This window comes from Crotalus tigris, unplaced genomic scaffold (assembly GCF_016545835.1).
Source record: "Crotalus tigris isolate CLP2741 ecotype Arizona unplaced genomic scaffold, ASM1654583v1 scf7180000017624.2573661763:2888555, whole genome shotgun sequence".
Classification (NCBI taxonomy): Eukaryota; Metazoa; Chordata; class Lepidosauria; order Squamata; family Viperidae; genus Crotalus; species Crotalus tigris.
Genome location: NW_024096519.1, coordinates 1,301,054 through 1,318,672, shown reverse-complemented (window position 1 = coordinate 1,318,672; position 17,619 = coordinate 1,301,054). Strand labels below are relative to the sequence as shown.

The 17,619-nt window shown below is 44.7% G+C and overlaps 1 protein-coding gene across 12 annotated transcripts in view; it reads left to right on the top strand.

Annotated features, from left to right (window-relative positions):
- Positions 1-17,619, top strand: part of HDAC9 (histone deacetylase 9) — a 347,135-nt gene that overhangs the window by 46,517 nt on the left and 282,999 nt on the right. The window contains exon 1 of one of the 12 annotated variants that reach the window (XM_039332516.1): positions 7,823-8,027. The exons of the other annotated variants lie outside the window; for them this stretch is intronic. The gene's annotated coding sequence lies outside the window, so the exon portion shown is untranslated. Of the gene's footprint in view, positions 1-7,822; positions 8,028-17,619 lie in introns of those variants that run through there. 12 annotated transcript variants of the gene reach the window in all.

Here is a 17,619-nt window from a genome sequence, read left to right as displayed (position 1 = left end):
CTTCCACCAGTCCCTCAACCAGTAAGGTCACAAACAACAAAGTGTTCTAGCAGCCCACTTATACCCAACACTTTGTTCCCTGCCCACCTCTCTTCCTTGATTCTGTTTAGAACAACATGGGGGCACCGGGTTTCTTCCTCCCAATGGGGGGCAGACAAGAAGATGTTCAACATAGATCCAGCACTATCAGAGATAATAGAAGTGCCGACAGTAGATGAACCCATTGCAACCCTTTTTTCTTCACCCCCGATAGCCGGGGATGCAGCAGAGGCCATGAAATCAGAAGATAAGAAGATGGACCTTGAGGAGTACTTCCGGCAAGGGAATGAGATGGCCATAGGAGGCTGGGTCTCCAGCCTCTCAGTCTGGTTTCGCTTGGCCTAGCATCTCTTAAAGGGACGGAAAGTTGCCCTGGAGGGGCAACAAAGAAAGAGGGATGTTTCAGGAGCTTGGATTTGGTGGCGTTCAATCTAAGCATACTAAATGCCCCCTCTAAAGGAGTGGAAGAAAGGATGCCAGGAGAGCCGAGGCAGCCCAAATTATCTGCAGCTGGAAGGGAAGCTATGAAAAACAGCTGATCTCCAACAACAAGTTATGTCTGGGTGAGCTGAAATCTTTTCCTTCTCCTTGTGTTGGAAAATATTGAGACCCTGAAAGGGGGAACTTGAAAGAGTAAAGACCCCCAGAGAGACTTTTGGAGCGGCAATTTAACATTAAGGGGAAATCTTAAAGGAATATCAAATTACCTGACTACGGGAGTGTGGAGAGTTGATAAATAAGCCAATGAGGACACCTACTGGCGAAAAATAAAAATTAAAGAATTAAAAACACAGTGATCTTGGAAACAAAGCCTTGGTCTGAGATAATAATGAAAGACTGTTTATAGCTATACTTGTTGACATTGGCTAAAGACTAAATAGACATTACCCGGGGAAAAGAAAAGAAAAAAGAGAACATTTTAAATCCAAGAAGAGACTGGAGGAGGTAGATTTGCCTCACAACAGCTGATTCCTGATTAAACTTATAAGTTTAAGACCGTGAGTAATAAAATGAGTACATCTAATATTTCCAGACTTGCAAAGAAAACCTCTTTGGCGCCCTCTGTCGGACAAGCCAGCCCAACAACTCAGAGTTCTGTCGGCACATTGCTACATCATGAAAAAGCAAGCACGGCTCAGGATGAAAAACAGGCCTCTTTAAAATTAATTCAACAAATTTTGCAGAGAAACCATGAGGAAACACAAAGTAAACTGGAGAAAGTAAGCAAAGAAATTACAGATATAAAGGCACAATTTGAAGCTCAAAATCAAAAGATTATAAAAAATGAACAGAAAATCCAGGAAGTGGAAAATAAAACTGAAGACATTGACAAAAAGGTGGAAATGTTATTGCAAAAGAATGAAGGACTGGAACAAACAAATCAAGAGCTAGAACGGGCTATGGCAATGGTAGAAATGAGAGAGGCAGAACATTATTTGAGGTTTCAAAATATTCCTGAAAACAGTGAAGAAAATATAGAAAGGGTGATTATTGAGCTGTTGGCAGAACTCTTAAACGCAGACCGAGTAGACATTCAGAATGATACGGATCAAATTTTCCGTATGAATTCAAGCTATGCAAGAAAAAACAGATTACCAAGAGAAGTGTATGTGAGGTTCATGAAGAAATCAACAAAAGATGAAGTACTGAGAAAAGTGAGAGAGGAACCTTACAATATAAAAATAAAGAAATTGTGGTCCTAAATCAGATACCCAGGAGAGTAAGGGATATCCGAAGAAACTACCATTTTCTAATTACAAAATTGATTGCCAAAGTCATAAATTTCAGATGGCTAATGCCAGAAGACATTTTAATAAACTGGAATAATACAAGATATCGACTGGACTCAATTTGGAAAGCAGAGGACTTTGATGTAAGAAATAGAGTAATTTTGGATGAAGGATTGCAGCAACAACAAGAGGACAAGCAGATGGGAGAGACGGCCAAGGAGCAACAGCACAAGCAGGAGAAAAGTGAACAAACAGGTGGAGGAGAAGGAACTGCCAGAGAACAAAGGACTACAAGATCGACTAAACCAAAATACAAGTAATGAAAGAGGAAATGGAGGAAAAAAATGATTTTTTTCAGTAAACGTAAATGGATTAAATTCCCCAATAAAAAGAAATAAAATTTTTAAGAAACTTTAGAAATTAAATATAGATATAATCTGTTTACAAGAGACACACATAAAAAACAATATTATAAATTCTTGGAATACCCGAAAATGGGGAAGCTTTATTATACATTAGCACAACAAAAGAAATGAGGGGTGGCGATATATGTTAAAGAGACAATAGATTCTAAATTAATATATTCAGATGAAGAAGGAAGAATTGTAATGGTTGAAATATATTTACATCAAAAACAAATATTGTTAGTGGCAATTTATGCCCCAAATGATAGTCAAGAACAGTTTTATCAAAAATTTCACAGGAAATTAATAGAAATGGAATACCAAAATATTTGTTTAATAGGAGACTTTAATGCGATAGTAGATGGAACAATGGATTACAAAAGTAGCAAAACATGAAAACCCGTAAGAAGAAGATTACCCAAGACATTCTTTGATATGGCAGAAGAAATTGGAATTCAAGATGTCTGAGGAGAAATCAATCCTCAAAATCGACAATATACCTTTTACTCAAATAGCCATAAATCTTGGTCAAGAATTGACATGATTTGGATGACTTCTGAATTAAAGATGGATATACAGGAAATTGAGATAGAAATAGGCACATGGGCAATCATAACCCTTTAAAAGCAACATGGAAAGGAATACAAAAAAAACCAAGATGGATTTTAAATCAATCTTTACTAAAAGATAAAGAATTCATAGACTTGGCGAAAAGAGAAAGAAAATAAAGAAGACACATCACTACAAAACGTATGGATACAGCTAAAGCATATTTTAGAGGTATACCTATAATGTATATGGCAAAGAAAAATAAACAGACAGCAATATATATTATTAAAAGAAAAATTTAGAAAGTTAGAGACAGAATTACAACAGAATCCACAGAAAAAGACTTTGAAAAGAGAAATGGAAATAATAAAACATAAGTTGAATTTGCTGGACTCAGAAAAATTGGCGGAACAAATAAAGAGAGCAAAACAAAATTTCTTCAAAAATGCCAACAAGCCAGGAAGATGGCTAGCTTATAAGCTTAAAAAACAGAAAGAGAAGAAAATAATACATAACTTAGTAGATGGGAAAGGTTGTTTACAATTTAAAACGGAAGAAATAAAAAAGATAATTAAGAAATATTATAAAGAATTGTATGGCAAAGAGGAGGCTGCAAAATAGAGAATTGCTCAATATTTAGAAGAAAATAAATTGCCAAAGATTCCAGAAACATTCAAAACTATGTTAGAAGATAACAATAAAACTTGAGAGAAAATTCTTTCAAGATTTAAATTCATTGGTTTTGAACTTATTTGGCAGGGGAAAAAAGCTAGAATTAAGATGAAAACATTACAAGATGCTAAGGAAAATGGAGGTTTTGGGTTGCCGGAATGGACGTTGTATTACCAAGCATCTGTGTTAACATGAGTGAAAGAGTGGATAACACTTAGAAATTAAAGGTTATTGTATTTAAAGGGACAAGATTTACAATTGGGGTGGCATGTTTTCTTATGGTACGGGAAAAACAGAGCCCATAAGTACTTTCAAAATCATTGTATAAGAAATGCCTTGTCAACAGTATGGGAAAAAATTAAAGCTAAAATATATTTAAAAATTCCAGAGTGGTTATCAACGATGGAGGCATTTATACATCCGAACTTGGTAGACTTTGAAAAAATATGGACATATAAAGATATTCTAGATATTGATGGAAAATTAAAATCTAAACAAGAATTGGAAAATCAGAGAATTAACCTGTCCTGGTGGGCACATTTACAGATACAAAGTAGATATGAAAAAGATGTAAAAATGTATGGATTTTACAAGGATCAAACTGTGTTTGATAAGATTTTGTTAACCTCAGATGAGAAATTAATCAAGAAAAAATGTATAACTTTTTGTTAATTTTAGATATGGAAAGTGAACAAGTGAAAGAAACGATGACAAGATGGGCAAAAATTTTGGCTATAATATAGAATTAGAAAAATGGCAAATGTTATGGGAGAGAAACTATAAATTAACAATGTCAACTTCATACAAAGAAAATCTGTATAAAATGTTTTATAGATGGCACCTACTGCCAGCAAGATTAGCAAAAATGTTTAAAAATATGTCAGATAGATGTTGGAAATGTAAACATAACATAGGCACGTGGACATGTGGTAAGGCAAAGGCATATTGGAGAAAGATATATATGTGGTTAGAAAAAATATTGGGTGAACAAGTGGATTTTAAACCTGAACTTTTTTTACTAGGTATTATGCCTGAAAAGATTAATGAGCAGAAATTATATTTAATCTTACACATCACTATAGCAGCGAGAATAATTTTTGCATAATAATTATGGAAGAATGAAGGACTGCCATCAGAGGAAGAAATAATCAGGAAAATATTGGAATGTGCAGAGATGGACAGATTAACTATGAGGTTGAAAGATAAAGAAGATACAGACTATTATCAAATTTGGAACTTATTTTATTCTTGGCTAGAGAAAAAAATGAAGGATTAGCAATTGAACATGTATTAACATAGCAAACTCTAGACAACTTGTTGATTGGAAAAATTAATATATGTTGATGGGGAAAAAAAACCAATAAAAATTTTATTAAAAAAAGAAGAAGATGGAGCTCACCTTCTGCAGGGCACACCAGGCCTCAGCGTGGGCAATCAAGGCAGGCATCACTACATCCTTTCTTGCCAGGACGTCATTACTTTGGCTGCGCCAACTCCAGATGAGTATTCTCCCAGAGGAGGAGAAAACTCACCAGAATTTAAGAAGGTTAGTGGTGGCATTGGAGCTCATGTCAGATTCCTCCTTACACGTGACCAACTTTTCTGCCAGGGCAATAGTGTACAACACCGTTGCATGCAGATTGCTGTGGCTCAAGCATTGGAGAGCAGACATGAAGGCAAAGTGGTGCTTAGTGGTGGCACCCTATAAGGGTGGCCAGCTCTTTGGCGAGACACTTGACCCTTTTCTAATTGAAGACAAGGACAAACGCAAGATTCTGGCCCACCTGACAAAGAGAATGGAGAGGAGAGCTCCCTCCTATTCCCGCAGACCATCCTTTCGATCTGATGCAGGCAGATCAGCCTATATCAGACTGCCAGAGTAAGAGAAGCAGTAACAGGGACAGGTTCAGACAACAGTTCCAAGCAAAGAGACCCTTTCGAGGAGCCGGGGGCATCCCTACCACAGATCCAAGTGATGGCGGGGGGGCTCCCCCATTGGTGGCCAGCTAGCCCTTTTTGCTCACAAATGGCAAGTCACCATCATGGATCTTTGGGGTCCTAAATACCATCAGATTCAGCCTATCACTGGAATTCCTCTCAACACCCCCAAACAGGTTCATCCCTTGCCCATCTCCAAGGGATCTGATCAAAAGGAATCTCATCAAGGAGGCCATCCAGCACCTCCTGGACATTCAGGTCATAGAACTGGTAGGAGGAGATCAGTGGGGATAAGGATTCTATTCCATTTTATTCATAGTCCCAAAGAGTTTGGGGGGGTGGTGGAGAGCAATACTAGACCTAAAAAGTCTAAACATGCAGGTAGAACTACAAAGAACTACAATGGTTCCTACTCCCATTTCAAAGAAAGGAGATAGGCTCCTCAAATCTAAGAGTAAAGGTGCCACCAAAGGTCCTAAGGTCACTCCAATGGTGGTCTTCCCCAGTGATAGGAAAGGGACACTTGTTCAGGGAAGCCAACTGAGTCACTCTGACAACAGATGCCAGCCTATTCGGTTGGGGAGCGCACATGCAATCACAGCTAGCACAGGGTCAATAGTCAAAGACCTAAGACATAACATAAACTGGCTAGAACTCAGAGCCATACACCTGGCCCTTCGTCATTTTTGCAGTGCAGTGGTACATCAACACAGCCTGATACTTACAGACAACATGGCGACCAAGGTACACGTCAACCGGCAGGGAGGCATGTAATCCAGAGCTCTCATGGACAAAGCACAAGCACTGGGAATCTGGGCAGAAAGCAACCTAGCCTCCATCAAGGCCAAGCACATTTCAGGGGAAGCAAATCACCAAGCAGACTCCCTGAGCAGGGCAACGATAGACCACTCAGAGTGGAGCCTGCACCCTGCTCTCTTCTGGGAGGCATCAGAGAGATTCGGCCACCCAGTGCTGGACCTGTTTGCCAGCCCAAAGAATGCTCAGCTTCTGAGGTTCTTCTCCCGTTTTCCGACACCAGGAGCAGAGATAGCGGATGCACTCCGAGGCCATTGGCCAAAAGGACTGTTGTATGCATTCCCACCGTTGCCTCTGATACAAGTAACCATCAGGAAAATATTGCAGGAACAAGCAGAGGTAATACTCATTTCACCGCACTGGCCAAGACGGCCATGGTTTGCCGATCTCGTAAATCTATCTACATCTCCACCGTGGAGGATTCCACATGATCAAATCTCCCTCAACCAGGGGTCCCTCCTACATCCAGAGCCACAGTGGCTCCAATTGGCTGCTTGGCACTTGAGCGGAGCCTCCTAGAGAGACAACTTTTCACAAAGAGTCATTAGGACACTCCAGGCCTCTAGAAGGCCTACAACTAACAGGATCTATGATTCCACTTGGAAAAATTACTGCAGCTGGTGTAACAAACAACATCTAGACCCTTGTAGTATCTCTATCCCAGACCCTTAGACTACCTAGCGGAGGGTCTGGATAGGGGGGTTAGCTCCCAACACAATTCGTAGACAGGTGGCCGCCCTATCTACCATTCTTACCTGTGGTAACTACGAACCTTTAGCTAGACACCCAACGGTGCGATCCTTCATCAAGGGCACAACAAACAGTAGACCACCCATGGTCCACAGATACCCCTCCTGGGATCCAGCTAAGATCTTACAGGCCATCACCCTACCTCCATTTGAGCCTGTCCGGACCTGCGACCTGCAATACCTGACTCTTAAGGTCGCCTTTCTAGTTGTTGTTACCTCAGCAAGACGCATCTCAGAGTTAGCAGCGCTGTCAGTGAGGGAGGATCTTTGTACCTTCCACACGGACAGGGTGGTATTACGTTTGGACCTCTCCTTCATTCCAAAGGTCAATTCCCTATTCCACAGAACACAGGATGTGGTGCTACCAAACCTTTGCCCCAAGCCTTCCCATGAATTAGAGTGCAAGTGGCACACTTTAGACGTTTGCAGAGTTTTAAAACAATACATCAAGCGAACGGCATCCTTCCACAGATTGGAAGCACTATTTGTCTCCTTCCACTCTCACACAAGAGGTCAAAGGGTCACCACATCCACAATCGGCAGATGGATTAGAGGGTTCATAGCAGAGGTCTACAAGGGACAGTCCTTGATGGTCCCCAGACAAATCACTGCACATTCCATGTGCAGCGCTGCCACCTTAGCAGCATGGGCAACCCAGGCGTCGATTGAAGAGATATGTAGAGCGGCGACATGGGCATCGCCTTCCCCTTTTATAAGACACTACAAATTAGATAGATTTACATCTGTGGAGGCCTCCTTTGGCAGGAGGGTACTCCAATGCATAGTATCAGAGATTGGGACACAGGCCCAGACGGCCTCCCACCCACAGAGACAGTGAGGCTTTGGTATGTCTCATTGGTGGATTCTCCACTAGTCATGTTACCTGAACACCTTTTCTCAGCATGACGATGGAGAATCCACTCCCACCCTCGAGGCCTGTCAGGTCCTGTGAGGAGAGAAGATGGAGTTAACAGAAGGAAAAATAGCCAAAAGCTTTGCCTCAGTCGAGACTGGGGAGGGGAGGTCTCCAGAGGAGAGGCGGAGCAAAATTGGCTGACTAGTCTACGGGCAGAAGACGAGGAAAACCCATTGGTGGATTCTCCATCGTCATGCTGAGAAAAGGCATTCAGGTAAGACCAATGCCCCTTTAATCACACCTTACACCTTTCATTGTATTCAGTAGAGCTGCAAAGCATTTAGTTTGCTACCTGAAGTATTAAAACACTGTATTAAAGGCACAATGATCTGCCCCCCAAAATGGCTTGCTTTGATGACAATTCCCATGGAGCTGCCACCACTGCCCAAACATATGCTAAAATAATTGAGAAATTCCCAGATGGGACTGGTTAACAGGATGCAGTGCCCCAATATTTTGAACAATGAATGTGGAGAGCATTTCATTCACTTCTCAAAGCACCCTGCCACATGTACTTGTTGAGGCTTAACGTACAGACCCATTCAGTTTCAAAATGTTTGGTATTTTATGTAATGATGATACTGATAGCACCATTTCAAATTTTAGTAAGTTTTATTTGTATTCTTTATTACTAGGTTTATTTTGGTCAATGTATATTCAGGATTCAGGAATAAATGGATATCATATATCAGTTCATAAGAATAGAAATGAAAAATTTCAAAATATAACCCTAAGGTTCACAGGACTTGTATTTCTATAACATACCTGGCTTGATATTAGTGGATTATGAATATGTTTTGCCCTCCCTGATTTTAGAAGGTTCTAAATCATGAAGTACCCTGTGAATATTCAGCAAGTTAATCTTCATGTCATTCTTAGAATATGTGGACAGCAGGGGATGGAAATGCAGGTTAGTGGGGCAAAATGTCTGACCTTTCATCTATTTGACAGAATAGTCATTTATGACAATATTTCTGACATCAAATTTCATGGAATATCAGTTTTCCCCAATGAACTTGAACTGCTCATAGAGCACCTTCAAGTTCATTGGGGAAAACTGATATTCCATGAAACTTGATGTCAGAAATATTATCATAAATTACTATATGAATAGTTTCTACTATATCAGTGAGATGCTCTTGACAGTATTTCCATCCAGTAGAGGAGCAGGATCCATGCATGCACTCAAGGCTTGCAGCTAATCATTTGCGCACAATGTTTTTTTTTCTTTTTGTATGCATAATTCACATGCAGTGTGACTAGATCAGTGATTGATTGATTATGTGCCAACAAGTTGGTATCAACTCTTATCCACTGTATAGATAGAATTTCTACAGGAGTGATAACTAAATGCTAAAAAGTAATTGGGCAAAGGAGAGTATGCCAGACCCATTTGGTCCAAAGAGAAGGATAAGGCATTGTTGCAAGGCATTTTGAAGGGATTACTTTGTAGTTCATTGTAAGACTTTAGAACCTAATTTCTTCCAAACATTAATGAAATCTATCATAGGCAAGTACATTTCATAAATATTTGTAAGGATGTATTAAATATAAAGGATGTTAAAACATGCTTTATTTCAAAGTTATTGCTATTTCCCACTCCTTAAAAATAAACTATCTAGAGGTTCCTTTAAAAAAATTCTTTGGTATTTTGTAATTTTGAGATGTTTAAGCAACATTAAACAAGACACCTAGCAAATAGCAGATGGCAGGTACAACATCCAAGTGGGCTTTCTCATACACTGCTTTTTGTACCGTACAATCTTTTCTCTAGTGCTAAGAGTTTGACTCATGAACCTATTAAAGTTGCTTTGCTCTGAGGATATGAACTCATCCTCTTGTAACACACTAAGAATTTTGGCATGAATATGGTAGGATTTGATAATTTCTGGATAACCACTTATCAATTCTGGGTCTAATAGTGTTATGACTATATAAGCAACTAAATTTTTTTAATATATTGCAATATTATAGTATACTTCAGGAATATATAGTGGAGTGTCTATGCATATTTCAGCAAAATAACTGGCAGTGTTATATTTTATGTAAGAAGATAACTTAAAAAACTGAATCAGTGCTTTACTGAACTGACATATCAGTAGCTCAGAATAAACTGTTATAGCTATAGCCTCGTCCTAAAATAATCTGAAGAAATTATAGCTCTGATAACATAAAAAGTAAATAATTTAGAGCACTTTCCTAATAAAAGTACAAAAATATACATTATTTAGCTGTTTACAATATTTTTGTAACAGGCATTTCAGTGAATTAAACTTCCAAGAAATTCCAGTAACATTATGTGAAGACCCAGCCTGAAGGAGAGCCTTAACTTTTATACTTAATTTCAATTAAATCTAGTGCAAATAACATAAATGCAAGACATTTACTTTTGTGTTTTTTAAATCTATACTTTAATTATAAGTACAATTCTAAACCAGACATGTCAAACACAAGGATCGGGGGCCAGATGTGGCCCGCAAAGTTTCATGTGGCCCACAAAGTCATCCTGGAAACAATGAGGGAAGGCCCCCGCTGCTTTGGCCCTGGCCCAGGCTGGCCGGGAGCCAATGTACAATTTTGTGGTGGCCATCTATGCTGAAATGCATTCAGTCTTAGCTCCACAAGACCGTCTGTAAACAGTGAGGAACCAGCCCCTGCCACATCGGCCCCACCCCCTGGGTGCAACCTGGGGAGGTGTCACCCTTTGTGAGGAATGAGGAAATGCACCATTGCCTGGAAGTGGCCAGAAATGGCCCTTGCCTACTTCACATATCTGGCTAGATGGGCTCCAGGGGAGGGATTTTGGCAGGCAGCGGGGCACTCTCCTCACAGCACCGAGAGGCTGAGCCGAGTGTGGTGAAACTGATGAGAAGTACAATGCTGCCTAGCCCCCAGCCTGCCCAGTTTCAGCAAGATGCAAAGCTGGCGAGCTTCGCATTGCCCAGCTCAACTTCTCGGCACTGTTAGGAAACCGCCCCACTGCCTGCCGAAACCGGGCAGGCTGGGGGATGGGCGGCATTGCGCAGGTAATGTGGACTCTCACGCTGCTCATGGCATCCCCTCCCCCAGAGCTCACCAAGCCAGATATGTAAAGTAGGTGATGGCCATATGCTGGCCACTTCCAGGCGATGGTGCATTTCTTCATTCCTCACAAAGGGTGACACCTCCCCAGCTGCGTTTCTTGCCTGTTTTTTTCCCTCCTTCATCTCAAATATTTTCCCACCACTCTGTACTTGTGAAGGAAGAAAGGAAAGAAGGAAAGAAGGAGAGTGAGGGTCTGAGGGAAGTCCTGCTTTAGTCCTGCCCTGCTGCCCTTTTACCATCCCCTTGCCCCCTCCTCCTGGTCTATCCTGGGGGTCTCCCATCCTATTGCTAAGGAAACTTTGGATTCAAACCCGGGTCTCCTCCCATCGAGAAGGAATGGGTCTCCCTCTGACTTTGCCCTCATACCCATCATGAGCAACCTGGCTAAGGAGAGCAAGCACAGCAGCAGCAGCCTTGAGGAGAAGGTAAGTGCAGCTGTGTGTCCCCTTGGGGAAGTGGGCCTGGGCTTGGTGCTACGGGTGCTCGAGGGCCAGGCTGGGCATTTTACTTCTGATGCCCAGGGCTCCAGGCAGCCCGCACCACCATCCAGCCCCCCCCACATGGCCTGAGAGGAACGGTGAGGTTCCGCCAGTGGACCATGCCTTGGCACTTGCCCTGGTCCCACACCCTTCTGCCAGAGACCCTCAGATCTGCCCCACTCCTGTCCAGGCTTCCACAGGCACTCTTGACGCGAGCGATGTAGAGCTGGCCATGCCCACCCAATAGGCCACACCCACTCCATCCACGCCCACCCACACCCACCCTGGCCACACACCCCTGCCCCCCCAAGGGCAACTGCAATGCTAATGCGGCCCTCAATGAAATTGATTTTGACACCCCTGCTCAAAACTGTTCAACATTTTTTAGATTTTTTTTTTAATATGAATTTTTGTGGTTTTTATTTTATGCTTGGCTATGTGATCAAATAATAAAATAAAATGAGAGCCAATTTGGTGTAATATTTAAGGCAGCAGGCTACAAACCAAGAGACTGAATTCTAATTATGCCTGAGGCAGAAAGCTAGCTTGATGACAGCTTGGGTCTGTCACATTCTCTTAGCCCCAAGACACAGGCAATGGCAAAATAATTGTGAAAACCTTGCCAAGTAAATCACAGAGTTTGTCTAAGCAGTTGCCAGGAGTCAACACTGAGTTGAAAGTACCCATGCCTGTGTACACACACACACACACACACACACACACACACTCACACACACACAAACAAATATATGTTTGTGATAAATGGCTGCCTTCACTAAATTTGTTCTTTATATTCCAAAATAGTTGGTATTATATATTAATGATGGAGTCTTAAGCCTGTTTTACTTAAAAAGAAATGTGATTCCAACATAATGGAATTCATTATTCCTTTTGCAGACATATATTGTATAGGAAATCAGTAATTTTAACAATTACAGCACCATACTGAATACATTCAAAAAGTTAACAGAGAATGAATTTCCTATTAACTTTTAGGAAGGAAAAAAATAATTCTTTTGGCAGATCATATTTGCCTATGATATGGAGGCATCTTTGATTTAGAACGTATTTTGGAAAGTTCCACAAGATCAGTCATATAAAGTATTTATATTTTTTATATTTTAATGGCTTAAGACTTCTTTTAGCAATCAGTTTTTTCTTTCCTCAGATTTACATGGGTTACAGGTAGTCTTGTTTTTGACCACAATTGAGACTAGCAACTTGGTCATTAAGCAAAGTAGTCATTACCATGCTTATAATCTTCAGCTTTTCTGTGCTTTATAGATCTATAAAGATTTAAACATGAGGATTGGTTAAAAGATTAAATTATCTTTTAATCATTGTCATAACTGAGAATAGTCGCTAAATGAGGACTACCTATATACCAATTCTAAATTGTATGTACTAAGCGTTGGTTAGATGCTACAGTAACAAACTGAAGTCCCAAAGTATATTTTAGATGAAATCTAAAGTACAATGAAATTATATAATATTTATTCAGAGCTAAATATTTATTCAGAGTGCGGAACTAAAGCACTAGCTGTTCGGTGGCGTCAGCTGTTCAGCGGCCCGAAGGGCGACAGGAGCACCGCGGTTCGAGCTTCTGTGTGAGTGAAGAAAACTATTTGAAGAATACCTTGCCGACGGGGGAAGTAGGGAGAGGCTGGACCACCATTGCCATTTGTTTAGGTGCGGGAGAGCCGCGGCGGCTTCCTCAGCACCGGCTCCGGCTCCCACGACCCGCCGCAGCCAGACGTCGCGAGCCAAGCGGCGGGAGCTGGTGTCGCCCAGAAGATCCTGGTGTTCCTGCCGCCGCCACCCCCCACTTCAGCTGGAGCTGGCGCGAGACCTCGCCTGCCAGTAGCAGTAGCAGCCGCCGCCGCTGCCCCAGCCCGCTGCTGCCACCGCCCCAGCCCGCCGCTCCGCCTAGGCCTCCTCCTCGGCCTCCTCGACTTTTTCGTCTGCTGCCTCGGCCGCTTCGCTGTGCCTGGAGGCCGCTGCCGCCTCATCCCTGCTGCCCGGCATGTCCCGCGTCCCGCGTGGCGGGGACCCACAGCCCGACTTTCTGCCGCTGGAGAGTGTCGGCCTGCCCCACCATCAGCCACAGCCTCCCCCGTGGCGGCAGGCCTCGCCGCAGCCGCTTGCCTGGGCAATCCGGCCCGGCGCTCAGCCAACCCTTGCTGCCCTGTGTGTGGCTTCCTTTTCCTTCTTCTCCGTTATCGCTGCCGCCGCCTCCTCGTCGTTTTCCTCGGGCTCCGCGGCAAGGCCTTCTCCAGTGACCTGGGCTCCCCACATGACTTCGCCCGTTGCCTTGGCGGCAACTGCCGCCGCTGCGGTGACGGCCAGCAACAAGAGGAAGCGCGACAATAAGGCTAGCACCTTCAGCTCCAATTGTACGCTGTTGGGTCCCGCTGCATTGGGGAACGGGCCCTTGGGGAGGCTGTCGAGCAGGCCGGAGGAGCCGGCCTATACTGGCACCCCGTGGAAGAAGACGAATTACAGTCTCGCCGTGGCTGGGTTGACTTTACACAATTTTTGGATATCCGGAGAAGCCATTGATGAGCTGCACGAGAGGTACTTGGAGAAGTTGACCCAGCTCTTTGAGGAGCATAAGGCCAAGTACGGGCTGCCCCAAGACAAGTACCTAATGATCACCTAGCCAGCCACATTGGACCAGCCTGGGACACAGAAGGGCAATATTTTTTAGAGAATGTTTGTTGTGGGTATGTGTATGTATGTAGATGAATGGTGGCCCTGTTATGTATAAATTTTATTATTATATTTAGGGCGTATGAATGTGAATATTTTTATTTTTATGTATATAAATTGAGTGTGAATGTGTATTGAGTGTTTGGGGTATGAGAATGGTGGAGTTGGGGGCGGAGCCTGGTACCCCCTCTGCTGAGTCCAATAGCAAAAGTAGGGGGGGCAGGACTTACCCTTGGGCTTGGTCTGGATGGAAAGCCAGTCCGGTCAGGAAGGGAGAAGGCTGGTGAGGGTGGGGGTACTCCGGGGAGGAGAGAAGGTCGGAGCATCCAGGTTATGACTGGGATGGGCAGATATGGCGGGAGCCGAGGGGCAGGCCATCTTTGGGGAACGAGGACTCGCTATATTAGAGCGATTCTTTGTTCCGGCCCCTCAAAAGGCTCATCCTGTAGTACTGGTGACGGGAGTACAGGGCCCTAGTTGTAGGCTGCTGTTGCTTAATGCCAGGTCCGTTGTCAACAAAGCCCCCCTTGTCCGTGATTTAATATTGGACAGCGGGGCGGACCTGGCATGTATAACTGAAACCTGGCTGGGCCCTGAGGGGGGTGTCTCCCTCTCGGAGATGTGCCCGGATGGGTTTGTGGTGCTTCATCAGCCTCGACATTAGGGCAGGGGTGGGGGAGTGGCAGTCATCGCTCGGAAGACCTTGAGTCCTCATGGGATTCCTGCCCCAGAGGTTGTTGGGTGTGAGTCCCTCCTATTGAAGTTGGGTTCATGGGTTCAGTTGGGCTTGCTGCTGACGTACCTACCTCCCAGCTGTGTTGCAACAGCCCTGCCTGCATTGCTGGAGTCAGTAGCCGGGTTGGCGGTGGAGTTCCCCAGACTTATGGTACTGGGGGACTTTAACCTACCATCACTCGGCGATCGCTCAGAGGCGGCGCAGGAGTTCATGGCTTCCATGGCAACCATGGACCTGACCTAGGTAATCCAGGATCCGACTCATAGGGGTGGTCACACACTTGACCTTGTGTTTCTCTCGGGGCAATGGAGACATGATCTGGAATTAGGGGGAATAGAGATCTCACCCTTGTCATGGACAGATCATTTCCTATTGAGGCTGGACTTCAGAGCATCACTCCCCCATCGCAGGGAGAGGGAGCCGACTAGGTGGTTCCGCCCCAGGCGCCTAATGGACCCAGATCGGTTCCAGGAGGAGCTTGGGGAAATACCTGACTCCCTTGTCCACAACTCGTCCGGGTCCCTGGTTGCGGCCTGGAATGAGGTGGCGTCTGGGGCCCTGGATCGAATTGCGCCTTTGCGACCTCTCTGTGGTGGTGGTCCCCGGAGGGCCCCTTGATTTACTGAGTAGCTCCGGGAGATGAAGCGCCACAAGAGACGTCTAGAGCGACGTTGGAGGGCCAGTAACTCTGAATCTGACCGATCACTATTAAGAGCCTATCTTAGGACTTATTTAGTGGCGATAAGGTCGGCAAAGCGTGTTCACTTTTCTGCACTTATTGCGTCCGCAGAATCTCGCCCGGCCGCCCTGTTTAGGGTGACCTGCTCCCTTCTTAAAGTGGAGGAGGCGGAGGAACCCTTGCAGGGGAGAGCTGAGGAGTTTGTTCAGTTTCTCTCGGACAAAATCGCTCAGATTCAGAGAGACCTGGACTCCGACTGGGCAGTGCCAGCCGAGTTGCCGGGGGCTGGTCTTAGTCATGTTATCTGGAGCGAGTTTGAGCCTGTGACCCCTGATGAAGTGGACAAGGCCGTGAGGGCAATGAATGCCGCCACCTGTTTATTGGACCCGTGCCCCTCCTGGCTGGTTTCTGCCAGTAGGGAGGTGACACGAGGCTGGCTCCAGGCAATAATCAATGCCTCCTTGATGGAGGGGTCTTTCCCACAACCTTTAAAGGAAGCGGTGGTGAGGCCCCTCCTCAAGAAGCCTTCCCTGGACCCAGCTGTTTTGAAGAACTTTCGTCCTTTGTGGGGAAGGTTGTAGAGAAGGTGGTGGCATCCCAACTCTTGCAATCCTTGGATGAAACCAATTATCTGGACCCTTTTCAATCTGGTTTCAGGCCCGGCTACAGCACTGAGACTGCTTTTGTCGCACTGACCGATGACCTCTGGCGAGCCCGGGATAGGGGTCACTCCTCTATCCTGGTGCTTCTTGACCTCTCAGTGGCTTTCGATACCATCGACCATGGTATCCTTCTGCGTCATCTCGGAGAGGTGGGGGTGGGCGGCACCGTATTGCGGTGGTTCTCCTCCTACCTCTCTGACAGGTCGCAGTCGGTGTTGGCGGGCGGACGGAGATCGACCCCTAGGCGCCTCGATCATGGGGTGCCTCAGGGCTCGGTCCTGTCCCCCCTCCTTTTTAACATCTACATGAAACCGCTGGGTGAGATCATTCGGCGATACGGGGTGAGGTATCATCAGTACGCGGATGATACCCAATTATATATCTCCACCCCGTGTCCTTTCAGTGAAGCAGTCGATGTGATGTGCCAGTGCCTGGAAGATGTGAGGGTCTGGATGGGGGTGAACAGGCTTAGACTCAACCCTGACAAGACTGAGTGGCTCTGGGTCTTGCCTCCCAAAGGTCAACTGGATGGTCCATTATTAGTCCTGGGGGGGGGCAAATTTACCTCCCTCAGTACAGACACGCAACTTGGGTGTCCTCCTGGACTCACAGCTAAATTTGGAACAACATCTATCGGCTGTGGCCAGGGGGACCTTTGCCCAGGTTCGCCTGGTGCACCAGTTGCGGTCTTATCTGGACCGAGAGGCTTTACTCAAAGTCACTCATGCCCTCGTCACCTCAAGACTGGATTACTGTAATGCGCTCTACATGGGGCTACCCTTGAAGAGCGTTCGGAGGCTGCAGTTGGTTCAGAATGCAGCCGCGAGAGTGATTGTGGGCGCGCCAAGGTACGCCCACGTGTCATCTATCCTCCGCGAGCTGCACTGGCTTCCTGTGGGTCTCCGGACACAATTCAAGGTGTTGGTTATCACCTTTAAAGCCCTTCATGGCATAGGGCCAGGTTACTTACAGGACCGCATACTGCCGCACAGTTCCCAGAGACTGGTGAGGTCCCATAGATTGGGCCTCCTTCAGGTCCCGTCGGCCAGACAATGTCGGCTGGCGGGCCCTCGGGGAAGGGCCTTTTCTGTGGTGGCTCCGACCTGGTGGAATCAACTTCCCCCCGAAGTTCGAACAACTCCCACCCTGCCGGCCTTTAAGAAAGCCGTTAAAACTCTCCTGTTCCAGCAGGCCTGGGGCTGATGTCCCCGGGGGGGGTGGGACATGATCAGACTTGCGGTATGATTGAATTATTTTATTGTTTTATTTTCTATGATTGTTTTAATTTTGTACGCTGCCCTGAGTCCTTTGGGATTGGGCGGCATATAAATAAATAAATAAATTAAATAAATAAATATTTTAATATAGAGATATTAGAATTGACTAATAAGAACATCTAATACACTTCAGTGGGATTTAGTTCTAGTCACAAATGTAGAGTTGGAATTCTACTTTGA